Genomic DNA, 12,642 nt, shown 5'->3' with positions numbered 1-12,642 from the left:
CACATACATCCAGGGCATAAGTGTTTCTAACAGCAATAAATAGTACCTCTCCTGGGACATTTGAACTTTGATGTGGATTAAAACTTTGTAAAAAGAAGAAGGTTCACCTTTGGATATGGTTCTTTGAAATACTTAACAAAATAAACAGAAAGCTAAACACTTAAAACTGAGGAGAATAGGATGGGCTTTCAGCAGACAAGGGATTTCAGTGAATTTCTGGAAGATATAAAATAGCTAGAATGGCTTGATGGATTAAATGGAGCCAAGAAAAAGCACTGGAGAATGCAGCCAACCTGCTGAGCAAAATCCTTGAGAGTAGGAACCTCCAGAAAGAGGGTGGGAACAAGATGGGAAGGCCACATAGGGATTAATGAAAACCCATCAGCCAGCCACTCACATTCCGTAACCCTCTTCCCTCTCCCTCCATCCCTATTCTCTGTGCTGGTAGATGGTCAGCCATTTAGCCTTAGCCAAAAATCCGGGAGGATGTTCTGCAAAGAAGCTGAATGAACTGCAGCTAAAGTGAGCGCTGGAGCCCCAGAGAAGAGCCCTCTCCATTCTGCCATTTAAGGTTTCCCGTAACTCAAAGCATAACCATTCATCCCAAAGCAACACCTGCAAATCAACAAGTCCTACCAAGGTACATAGATGGGCCAGTTAGGAGAAGGGCTTTGTGGGGGGAAGAGGAAATGCCCACTAGCTACTAGGATAATCAGCTTTGCCTTATTAATAAATGTAAAATGCCAACCAAGGATAAAGATCAGGAGCATGGAAAAGAAAAATAAACCATTCCTGTACAGAGAGCTGAAGTTGGTCATTCACTGAGTTCTGGGACAGACTTCTTAGAGGGGGAAAGAAGACAGACACCAGGGAAAGAGGAAATAAAGGAAAGAGAGGAAACACTTACTAAGCACATACATCTGCTCTCAGAGGACATGGAGATAAGTAAGATCAACCCTCTACTTGTAGAGATAGGTGAGAGCTTCACAGAGGGTGTGTTTGAGAGGTTCTTAGACGGTTAATTTTATGTGTTAATTTGGCTGTACCATGGTGCCCAAATATTTGGTTAAACACTATTCTGGATGTCTCTGTGAGGGTGTTTTTGGGGTGAGATTAACATTTAAATCAGTGGACTTGAAGTGAGGCACATTGCACTCTGTAATGTGGGTGGGCCTCATCTAATCAGTTGAAGGCCTTAATAAAACAAAAAACTGACTTCCCCTAAGCAAAAGGGAATTCTGCTCACAGATGGCCTTCAGACTTGAACTGCACATTGGCTCTGCTGTGGGTCTCCAGTCTTCCCACCCTGCAGATTTATGGGTTGCCAACTTCACATGAGACAATTCTTTTAAATAATCTCTTCCTAGGGGTGCCTGGGTGGCTCAGTGGTTGAGCATCTGCCTTTGGCTCAGGGCATGATCCTGGGGTCGAGTCTCACATCAGGCTTCCCACAGGGATCTTGCTTCTACCTCTGCCTATATCTCTGCCTTGCTCTCTGTGTCTCTCATGAATAAATAAATTAAACCTTTAAAAAAATATCTTTATATATGTATATATATACACCCATTCTGTTCTGTTTCTTTGGAGAGTTCTGATCATCCAGTGGGTATCTCTGGCCCTCTCCAAGGGCTCTCCTGGCACATTTTACTCATGGAAAGGATGGGTATCTGTCGGTAGATACCAGAGAGGCAACCATGGACTAAGTTGAGAATTATTCTATGCCAAAGAAGCAGCAATCAAGCCAGGGAATTTCTTGTAATAACAGAGACAGTGTGAGAGCAAGATGAACGTAAGCACTAAAGCCTCATCTCTGCCCTTTCCAGCTGAATGCCTCAGGCACCAGCCTGAGCATTGGGAATGTCATGATGAGCAAAACTCTAAGGAGGAAGACATTAAAGATTACAGTCATAACTGATTCATCTTAAGTGTGCAAAATGCTTCCAAGGAGTGCTGTGGTGCTCAGGGTGCTGAGGGGACTGTGACCAGTTGGGAAGTCAGAGGGGGTTACCCTGCAGACTAGATATTTAGCTAACATCCAAAGGAGGGGAGGAAGTCATTTGGGAATGGGGAGAGCCTTCCAGGCAGAGGGAACAGCATCTGGCAAAGCCTGGGCTGGGAAGAAGTTTGCAGAATTAAGAAGTCCAGCATGGCTGGGAAGGTGGGTGAAGGAGAGATGGCGCCAACATCGGAGAGGTGAGCGGGGGAGGTGGGTAGAATCTTGGAAGGCAACCTAAGGAGTGTGGGCACTATTTTAAAGTACATGAAAAATTATCACGCCGTGTTCACTGGGAGAATGGCCTGATCATGTCTTCACCTACCTTTTCTCTCTCTCCTTCCTCAACTCCAATAACATGTATGTGAGAATGGTTGATATTTCCACAGGTCACAGGAGCTCTGCTCATGTTTCATTTTTCTCTCTGTTCCTCATTTTGGACAGTTTCTATGGCTATGTCTTCAAGTTCACTGATCTCTTCTGCAGTGTCTGATCGACTGTTTATCCCACCCAGTGTGGTTTTTGACTTAGATATTGTTGTTGTCATCTCTAGATGGGTCTTTTCTTTTCTTTTTTTAAAATTGTTTATTGAAGTTCAATTTGCCAACATATAGCATAACACCCAGTGCTCATCCCGCCAAGTGCCCCCTCAGTGCCCATCACCCAGTCACCCCAACCCCTCACCCACCTCCCCTTCCACTACCCCTAGTTCATTTCCCAGAGTTAGGAGTCTCTCATGTTCTGTCACCCTCACTGATATTTTCACTCATTTTCTCTCCTTTCCCTTTATTCCCTTTCACTAATTTTTATATTCCCCAAATGAATGAGACCATAGAATGTTTGTCCTTCTCCGATTGACTTACTTCACTCAGCAGAATACCCTCCAGTTCCATCCACGTCAAAGCAAATGGTGGGTATTTGTCGTTTCTAATGGCTGAGGAATATTCCATTCTATACATAGACCACATCTTCTTTATCCATTCATCTTTCGATGGACACCGAGGCTCCTTCCACAGTTTGGCTACTGTGGACATGGCTGCTAGAAACATCGGGGTGCAGGTGTCCCGGCGTTTCATTGCATCTGTATCTTTGGGGTAAATCCCCAGCAGTGCAATTGCTGGGTCATAGGGCAGATCTACTTTTAGCTCTTTGAGGAACCTCCACACAGTTTTCCAGAGTGGCTGCACCAGTTCACATTCCCACCAACAGTGCAGGAGGGTTCCCCTTTCTCCACATCCTCTCCAACATTTGTGGTTTCCTGCCTTGTTAATTTTCCCCATTCTCACTGGTGTGAGGTGGTATCTCCTTGTGGTTTTGATTTGTATTTCCCTGATGGCAAGTGATGCGGAGCATTTTCTCATGTGCTTGTTGGCCATGTCTATGTCTTCCTCTGTGAGATTTCTGTTCATGTCTTTTGCCCATTTCAGGATTGGATTGTTTGTTTATTTGCTGTTGAGTTTAATAAGTTCTTTATAGATCTTGGATACTAGCCCTTTATCTGATATGTCATTTGCAAATATCCTCTCCCATTCTGTAGGTTGTCTTTGAGTTTGTTGACTGTTTCTTTGGCTGTGCAGAAACTTTTTATCTTGATGATGTCCCAATAGTTCCTTTTTGCTTGTGTTTCTCTTGCCTTCACGGATGTATCTTGCAAGAAGATGCTGTGGCCAAGTTCAAAAAGGGTGTTGCCTGTGTTCTCCTCTAGGATTTTAATGGATTCTTTTCTCACATTTGGATCTTTTATCCATTTGGAGTTTATCTTTGTGTATGGTGCAAGAGAGTGGTCTAGTTTCATTCTTCTGCACGTGGATGTCCAATTTTTCCAGCACCATTTATTGAAGAGACTGTCTTTTTTCCCAGTGGATCGTCTTTCCTCCTTTGTCGAATATTAGTTGGCCATAAAGTTGAGGGTCCACTTCTGGATTCTCTATTCTGTTCCATTGATCTATGTGTCTGTTTTTGTGCCAGTACCACACTGTCTTGATGACCACAGCTTTGTAGTACAACCTGAAATCTGGCATTGTGATGACCCCAGCTCTGGTTTTCTTTTTTTTTTTTTATTTATGATAGTCACACAGAGAGAGAGAGAGAGAGGCAGAGACATAGACAGAGGGAGAAGCAGGCTCCATGCACTGGGAGCCCGACGTGGGATTCGATCCCGGGTCTCCAGGATCGCGCCCTGGGCCAAAGGCAGGCGCCAAACCGCTGCGCCACCCAGGGATCCCATCTGGTTTTCTTTTTTAACATTCCCCTGGCTATTCGGGGTCTTTTCTGATTCTACATAAATCTTAAGATGATTTGTTCCAACTCTTTGAAGAAAGTCCATGGTATTTTGATAGGGATTGCACTGAATGTGTAAATTGGGGATCCCTGGGTGGCTCAGCGGTTTGGCACCTGCCTTCAGCCCAGGGCCTGATCCTGGAGTCCCAGGATCAAGTCCCACATCGGGGTCCCTGCATGGAGCCTGCTTCTCCCTCTGCCTGTGTCTCTGCCTCTCTGTGTCTCTCATGAATAAATAAATAAAATCTTTTTAAAAATGTGTAAATTTCCCTGGGTAACATTGACATTTTCACAATATTAATTCTGCCAATCCATGAGCATGGAATATTTTTCCATCTCTTTGTGTCTTCCTCAATTTATTTCAGAAGTGTTCTGTAGTTTTTAGGGTATAGATCCTTTACCTCTTTGGTTAGGTTTATTCCTAGGTATCTTATGCTTTTGGGTGCAATTGTAAATAGGATTGACTCCTTAATTTCTCTTTCTTCAGTCTTAGTGTATAGAAATGCCACTGACTTCTGGGCATTGATTTTGTATCCTGCCACACTGCCAAATTGCTGTATGACTTCCAGCAATCTTGGGGTGGAGCCTTTTGGGTTTTCTATGTACAGTATCATGTCATCTGCGAAGAGGGAGAGTTTGACTTCTTCTTTGCCAATTTGAATGCCTTTAATGTCTTTTGTTGTCTGATGGCTGAGGCTAGGACTTCCAATACTATGTTGAATAGCAGTGGTGAGAGTGGACATCCCTGTCTTGTTCCTGATCTTAGGGGAAAGGCTCCCAGTGCTTCCCCATTGAGAGTGATATTTGCTGTGGGCTTTTCGTAGATGGCTTTTAAGATGCTGAGGAATGTTCCCTCTATCCCTACACTCTGAAGAGTTTTGATGCTGTTATTTTGGATGCTGTATTTTGTCAAATGCTTTCTCTGCATCTATTGAGAGGATCATATTGTTCTTATTTTTTCTCTTGTTGATATGATCAAGGGGATCTGATTTTATGATTTGCCCTGACCAAAATCCAAGGAATTCAGTAACCTGAGGCTATCCAAACATCGTATTTTTAAAACAAACCTCTACAAAGGAGTTTTATTTGTTTCCTTACTTTTTTCTGTAGCAATGGTAGAGCCAACAATATAAGGCAGGACCACACCACATACTCTGGAACAGCAAAACTTAGGGCCCAAGGTTTCAGATTGATGTCTCAGAAACTTCTAGATTTTTAAGAAAAATTAGCAGAGGATTCATCTGTCCTAGAAGGCTAAATCTCTCACTGTCTTATCGAGGGCATAAGTGACTTGATAAAAAGGGAGGGAGGAGGGCAGCCTGGGTGGCTCAGCAGTTTAGAGCCGCCTTCAGCCCAGGGTGTGATCCTTGATCCCAGGATCAAGTCCTATGTCGGGCTTCCTGCATGGAGCCTGCTTCTCCCTCAGCCTGTATCTCTGCATCTCTCTCTCTCTCTCTCTCTCTCTGTGTGCCTCATAAATAAATAAATAAATAAATAAATAAATAAATAAATAAATAAAATCTTAAAAAAAAGAGGGGGGGGAGAGAGGATCCACCCACCATGCTCAGCCTATGCAAGGAAAGCCCTTTTATTTTCTTTATTTCTTTTTTAAATTGAGGTAGAATTCACATAACTTAAAATTAACCACTTTAATGCATACAATGCAGTGGTATTGGTACATTCCTAAGGTTGTGCAACTACCATCTCTAATTACAAACTGTCTTCATCATCCCAGAAGGAAACTGCCTACCTACCTATGAAGCAGCCACTTGCCATCCCCCATCCTATCCCAAGCCCTTGAGAGAAACCCTATTTTGCACAGGATTTATTTTATTTTATTTTATTTTATATTTTATTTGTTTGACAGACAGAACACAAGCCAAGGGAAGAGCAAACAGAGGGAAAGGCAGAGGGAGAAGCAGGGTCCCAGCTGAGCAAGGAGCCTGACATCTGGTTATAGCCCAGTACCCTGAGATCATGACTTGAGCCAAAAACAGACACTTAACTGACTGATCCACCAAGGCACCCCTTGCACAGAATTTCTAAGTGCTAGGGCTGACATTAAGAGTGTTTTTTCAAAAAACAAACAAACAAAAAAAAAAGAGTATTTTTTCCTGGGATGCCTGAGTAGCTCAGTCAATTAAGCACCTAAATATAGATTTTGGTTCAAGTCATGGACTCAGTGTTGTGAGATTGAGCCCTGTGTTGAGCTTTGTGTTGAGCATGGAGCCTGCTTAAGATTCTCTTTCTCTCCCTCTCCTTCTGCCCTCCTTTTATGATTAGCAAGCACCACTACCCTTTCGGAGTTCTCTGCCTCTGAGACTCTTCCACTGGAGCATTATGATGGCCAGGAAGGAGTAGAAAGCCAGCACATGGGCTGCTTCTTCTTCTTCTTCTTCTTCTTCTTCTTCTTCTTCTTTCCCCCTGTCAATGGACTTCTGGAGAAATGTGCAGCATTTTTGTTCATCTAGGGATAGGTCAGCCTTGACATTTGTTCTGGTAGTTTCCCCTGAAGCTTTGTGTAATGAGACCCATCTTCCGAGAGGAACAGAAGCAAGGAGGCAGTGAAGGAAGGCACACAGTACCATGTGGGTGGGAGAAGGGGAGGATCACTAAGAATCTAGAAAGGAAGCCTTCCCACTCTGGGACAGGATGTTCAGTAAAAACAGCTGGAGGCAAGATGGGAGTGATAAGAAAGAAGTTAGTCATACAGATCAGTAATGGTCAGTAAGCCATGGCCAGAAATTTGTACTTTTTTCTTAACTTGCCATGGAGGACCAGACCCACTCTGGGCTGCAGTGTGAGAATGGCCGGCAGTCTGAATGGGGTGATGGTGGTGGAGTGGAACAGAATGGATGGGCACCCCTTAATGTTGATGAACTTGGCCAGGCAGAGAGAAACCAATAGTGACTTTTTGCTTTGGGAAAACAGTGGTGCCATTGGCTAGCAGAAGGGAGACAGGGGTGCAGGAACAGGCTGAGGGGCTAAAATGAGTTTACGTTTGGATATTCCGATACCCAGGCAAGGCTGTCCTGTCAGCAGTTGGAGAGAGAGGTCCTGTTAGAGACATAGGTGGTGAGGGAAACCAAGGAGCAGCTAAGCTGCCCCAGGGAGCCTGTGGCAAGTGAATGGGAGATCCTGGGATGGAGCCCTGAGGCAGGCCTACAAGCAAGATGCTGGGCTGAGGAAGGGGAGGCAGCAGAGGAAGCTGAGAAGGGGCAGCCAGGAAGGAAGAAGGAAAAGCAGGAGAGCCTGGGGTCATGGCAGCCAGGGCAACAGCATATTTCCAAAAGGAGAAAGATGGCAACAGTACTAGAACCTTCCAAGAGGCTGTGAACAGTCCATTACCTTTTGCAATATGAGATAATCTTAGTGAGAGCAGCAGCATGGCACAGATGGATGCAGATGTAGTAAGCTGGAAGGTAAGGAGTGGAGAAAAGCACAGAGGACCTTTAGAAAGTTGGTCTGCGAAGTGAAAGCAACAGGGCTTCATTTGGGGGCATGGATTTGAGGGGTGAGGTTACAGACTTGAGAGAATTCAGCACATTTGTATGTTTATGGAAAGGACCAAAGAGAGAGCAGGAGATGGACCATTCCCCATTGAGGACATTTGAGTGTTTCCAATAGTGCTCTGGTAACAGGACAGACAGCCTTGCATGCACATTCTTGTGCCTTTGACCAGTTGAATAAAATCCTAGAAGGGGAACAATTGGGCCAAAACCTATATACATTTTTTAAAGGATTTTTTAAACATTTATTTAAGAGAGAGAGGCAGAGATAGTGACAGAGATAGCAACAGAGATAGTGAGACATGAACATGAATGGGGAGGAGAAGGAGAAGCAGGCTCCCCACTGAGCCCTGAGGCCAATACAAGGCTCTATCCCAGGACCCCAGGATCATGGCCTGAGCTGAATGCAGATGCTTTATCGACTGAGCCACCCAAGCACCCCATGTTTAAAATTTCATTATATATTATCAAATTGCCGTCTACAAACTGAACTGATTTAGACAACTATTTATCAGTAATGACATCCTCACAAACTTTGAATATTATCTATTTTTAAGATCTTTGCCATTATGATTGATCAAAAAATTTCTTGTTGCTATTTTATATTGCATTTCTTTGGTTACTAATGAGGTTGAGCATTTTTTCCTATGTTACTGATGATTTTTTATTTCCGAAATAACCTGTTCATGTCCATAGTCCATTTTTCTATCAAGACTACAGTCTTTTTTCTCATTCATTTGTAAGAACTCTCTACTAAAGATATTGTCATTTTTAAAAGATTTTATTTATTTATTAATGAGAGACACACAGAGAGGCAGAGACATAGGCAAGAAGACATAGGGAGAAGCAGGCTCCTTTTGGGAAGCCTGATGAGTGACTTGATCCCAAGATCCCAGGACCACGACCTGAACCAAAGGTTCAACCCCTGAGCCACCCAGTTGCCCCAGTTATAACATATTTTTACCTGTAAATTTGTTGTAGGTCAGTTAACTCATCTTATACTTTTCCATACCAAAGTTAGCAATCATTTTGTGGGCAGTTCTTTTGTTCTCTTACCCTGGTCTAGAACCTGCTGCTCTTGTCAGCCATGACAGTGTCTGGCAAGTGTTTCTGGCTGGCAAGAGTTTCATCATATTTCATTGTTTTTTTCTCTTCTTCTCTTGACCTATACTTGTCTTCTTCCCTAAGCCTCACTGGGGTCCACAGATTTTTCAGATGGGAAGAAAGCCATCTCATCTTTTGTGCTATTTCCTTCGGAAGTCTTTGAACCTTTTCTGGGGCAAGCAGGCACTGTGAGTTTGCTTTCCTTGGACTTGGCTGGACAAGTTCTTTGTGGTAGACTGACCAAAACTTGTGCGATTGGGTCATCAGGGCAAGGTCCCAGGAGCAAAGTTCCTAAGTATAGATGAACCCCCAACCTGTGCTCAACAGGCCCTGGGAAGTCCCTGCCACTTTGGGTCCTGCCTCCTGCACTGCATGAGAAAAAGAACATAAGGAACCATTGGGTTCATTGTTTTCTTTCTCCCAGGACTCAGGAGGTGATGAGTGTCTCTTTGCAATTCTCAAGTGCTTTCCTGTCTCTGTCCTTCCCCCAGTCTTTTCATGACCTCAGTGTTTGGATTACAGATTAAGATTAGATGTTATCAGAAAATGTGATCAAATGTGTTGAAGGGAAAAGGTGTAGGAGATTAGCATGTGGAAGAGGAGGGAAAGGATAGTTTACCTTATTGTCAAGCCTCTACAGTAGTAGACACAATAAGATAATGAACCCTCAGAGGTCCATCTGAAGCAAATCTCAGACATTATAAAATGTCATCATATGTAAATATTTCATTATGTATCTCTTACACATAAAAAAAGACCATTATTGCACACCTAAATAAACATTATCAGTAAGAGATGGCAGTGTTCAAGTGGATGGAACCTAGGATAAGGTGGGTTTTTTTTTTTTATTATTCTAATTTGCTGTGTGGGATCTCAGGTAAGACAGTTAACTTTCCCAAACCTCAATAGTTACTTACACATAGAAAGAGGAGCATTTGCTTCAAATTAGTAACATGGGTCATATTTACAGAAGGATTTTCTTTGCTAAAAAAAATTTTTTTAAGTTGCTTTATGTTGGGATCCCTGGGTGGCTCAGCGGTTTAGCGCCTGCCTTTGGCCCAGGGCGCGATCCTGGAGACCCGGGATCGAGTCCCACGTCGGGCTCCCTGCATGGAGCCTGCTTCTCCCTCTGCCTATGTCTCTGCCTCTCTCTCTCTGTGTGTGTGACTATCATAAATAAATAAAAATTTTAAAAAGTTGCTTTATGTCTTCAACTCTCAAAATAACTTTATCTGACATTTTCTTTATCTATAGAACTAAGGTAGGGAAAAGTAAGGGTTATTTTTCAGATATAGAAACTGAGGATTGAAGTGGTTGAGCCCCTTATTCATGGCTCTAGGAAGTTCAGGTAGAGCTAGAGTTGGAAGGGGATCTCCTGTTGAGGGTGGGGTAGGCCAGCATGGAAAAAGGCACCCCAGCTCTCCCCACTTAGTGCCACCCTGGGGAGAATGGGAAGGGTAGGTGTAGTCCTCTAGGACATCACCTGCAGTGCCCTCTGCTGACCAGATGGGCAGTGTGGGCTCACAGTGTCCCCAGGACAGGGACTCAGACTTAGGTTCCTCACACCTCCCATGCCTGGTAGATTCAGCACACAACGAGTAACACCACAAATTTTAAAAACAACAATAACAAAAGAAGGGAAAGAAAAAAGAGAGGAAGAATCTTAACATTTAGTGCTAACGTGAAGCTTGGCAGTCAGAAAATCCAAACTCCCTTTTTTAGTTAAGGAGACTGAGGTCTAGAGAGAAGTGACTTCGCTGAAGAGCATGGTGAGCTTGCCTGACAGGGCCTCCCCACTGAGTCTCTCCAGCCTCTGACCCAGCTGGCTCTCTCTGGGCCAAGAGAGGTGATTTGAAGTCAGAGAATGGGGGAAGATCTCCTCAGTGTTCACTTTCCTCAAAGTTGGTAAGATGCCAATCTAATCATCTGTGGCTTGGGAAATAGGAAAGGTGAGATCTATCCTAGCCACTCTGGTGACCTGGGTCCCTGGCAATCCTGCCTGATGCCTTTCTACCAGGCTCTCCCAAGATCCTTCCCTCCCCCAAAAGCTCTGGCCTCAGAGATGCTGAGAGGTGAGTTTTCAGTACACCTAAAGGATAGTGGCTTTGACATTGAATGAGGGTTTCTGCTTTGTGTGATATTAATACTGCCTTTTTCATTTTTTTTAAATTTTTTTTAATTTTTTATTTTTTTACTTATGATAGTCAGAGAGAGAGCGAGAGAGAGAGAGAGAGGCAGAGACATAGGCAGAGGGAGAAGCAGGCTCCATGCACCGGGAGCCTGACGTGGGATTCGATCCCGGGTCTCCAGGATCGCGCCCTGGGCCAAAGGCAGGCGCCAAACCGCTGCGCCACCCAGGGATCCCTGCCTTTTTCATTTTTAATTTGCATTTGCCATCTTGTTGATTTTTAACCTTTTGAGATAATTTCATTTTAGGTGAGTCTCCTGTGAGCAACCTATAGTTTGACTCCCATTTTTTTTTTCACATTTTGAGTCTTTGTATTTTTATAAGAGGAACTTAAATCATGGATAATTATTGCCATAGCTGATTTATATGTGGTTTACCTCCTCAAAAATCCATAACCCCAGTCTGATCATAAGAAAAACATCAGGGATCCCTGGGTGGCGCAGCGGTTTGGCGCCTGCCTTTGGCCCAGGGCGCGATCCTGGAGACCCGGGATCGAGTCCCATGTCGGGCTCCCGGTGCATGGAGCCTGCTTCTTCCTCTGCCTGTGTCTCTGCCTCTCTCTCTCTCTCTCTCTCTCTCTCTCTCTCTCTCTGACTATCATAAAAAAATAAATTTAAAAAAATTAAAAAAAAAAGAAAAGAAAAACATCAGATAAATCACAATTGAGGGACATTCTATAAAATACTTGACTAGGGGTTGCCTGGGTGGCTCACTTGGGCCTGATTCTTGGTCTTGGCTGAGATTTCCATCTTAGGATTGTGAGTTCAAGCCCCAGGTTGGGTTCCATGCTCAGCATGGAACCTACTTAATTAAAAATACATACACACACACACACACATATATATATATGTATGTGTATGTATATTTTTTTTCCTCAAAACTGTCAAGGTCATCAAAAACAAGGAAAGTCTGAGAAATTGTCACAGCCAAGAGCCTACTTAATTAAAAAATATATATATATTTCTCAAAACTATCAAAGTCATCAAAAAACAAGGAAAGTCTGAGAAATTGTCAATGCCAAGGGCCTAAGGAGACATGATGACTAAATATAATGCGGTCACCTGGACAAGATTATTGAACAGAAAAAGGGCATTTGGTTAAAACTAGGAGCTCTGAATAAAGTATGGATTTCAGTTTAGATTCATTTTTTGTTGTTGCTTTCTTTTGTTTTGTTTGTTTTAAAGCTTTCCCACAAAACAAAAAACAAACCAAAACCCAAACAAAACTCTAGGCCTAAATGACTTCACCAGTAAATTCTACCTAACATCTAGGAAAAAAAAAAAACAAAACTGTCAATTCTACACAAAATCTTCCAGAAAATAGAAGATTAGGAAATGCTTCCCATGGAAAAAAAAAAAAAAAAGAACTGTAAAAGAATCATGAACCTAAATGTAAGAGTGGAAATGATAAAAATCTAGAACAAACACGGGAGAAAATCCTGGTAACTGAGTTAAAATATATCTTGATTACACAAGATGCCATGAACTCTAAAAGAAAACAATTAACAAATTGGATTTCATTAATATTAAAAATGTTTTCTCTTCAGAGGCACCTGGGTGCCTCAGAGG

Source organism: Nyctereutes procyonoides, unplaced genomic scaffold, assembly GCF_905146905.1.
Source record: "Nyctereutes procyonoides isolate TBG_1078 unplaced genomic scaffold, NYPRO_anot_genome, whole genome shotgun sequence".
In the NCBI taxonomy this organism is placed as follows: Eukaryota; Metazoa; Chordata; class Mammalia; order Carnivora; family Canidae; genus Nyctereutes; species Nyctereutes procyonoides.
This window is presented reverse-complemented; position numbering follows the sequence as displayed.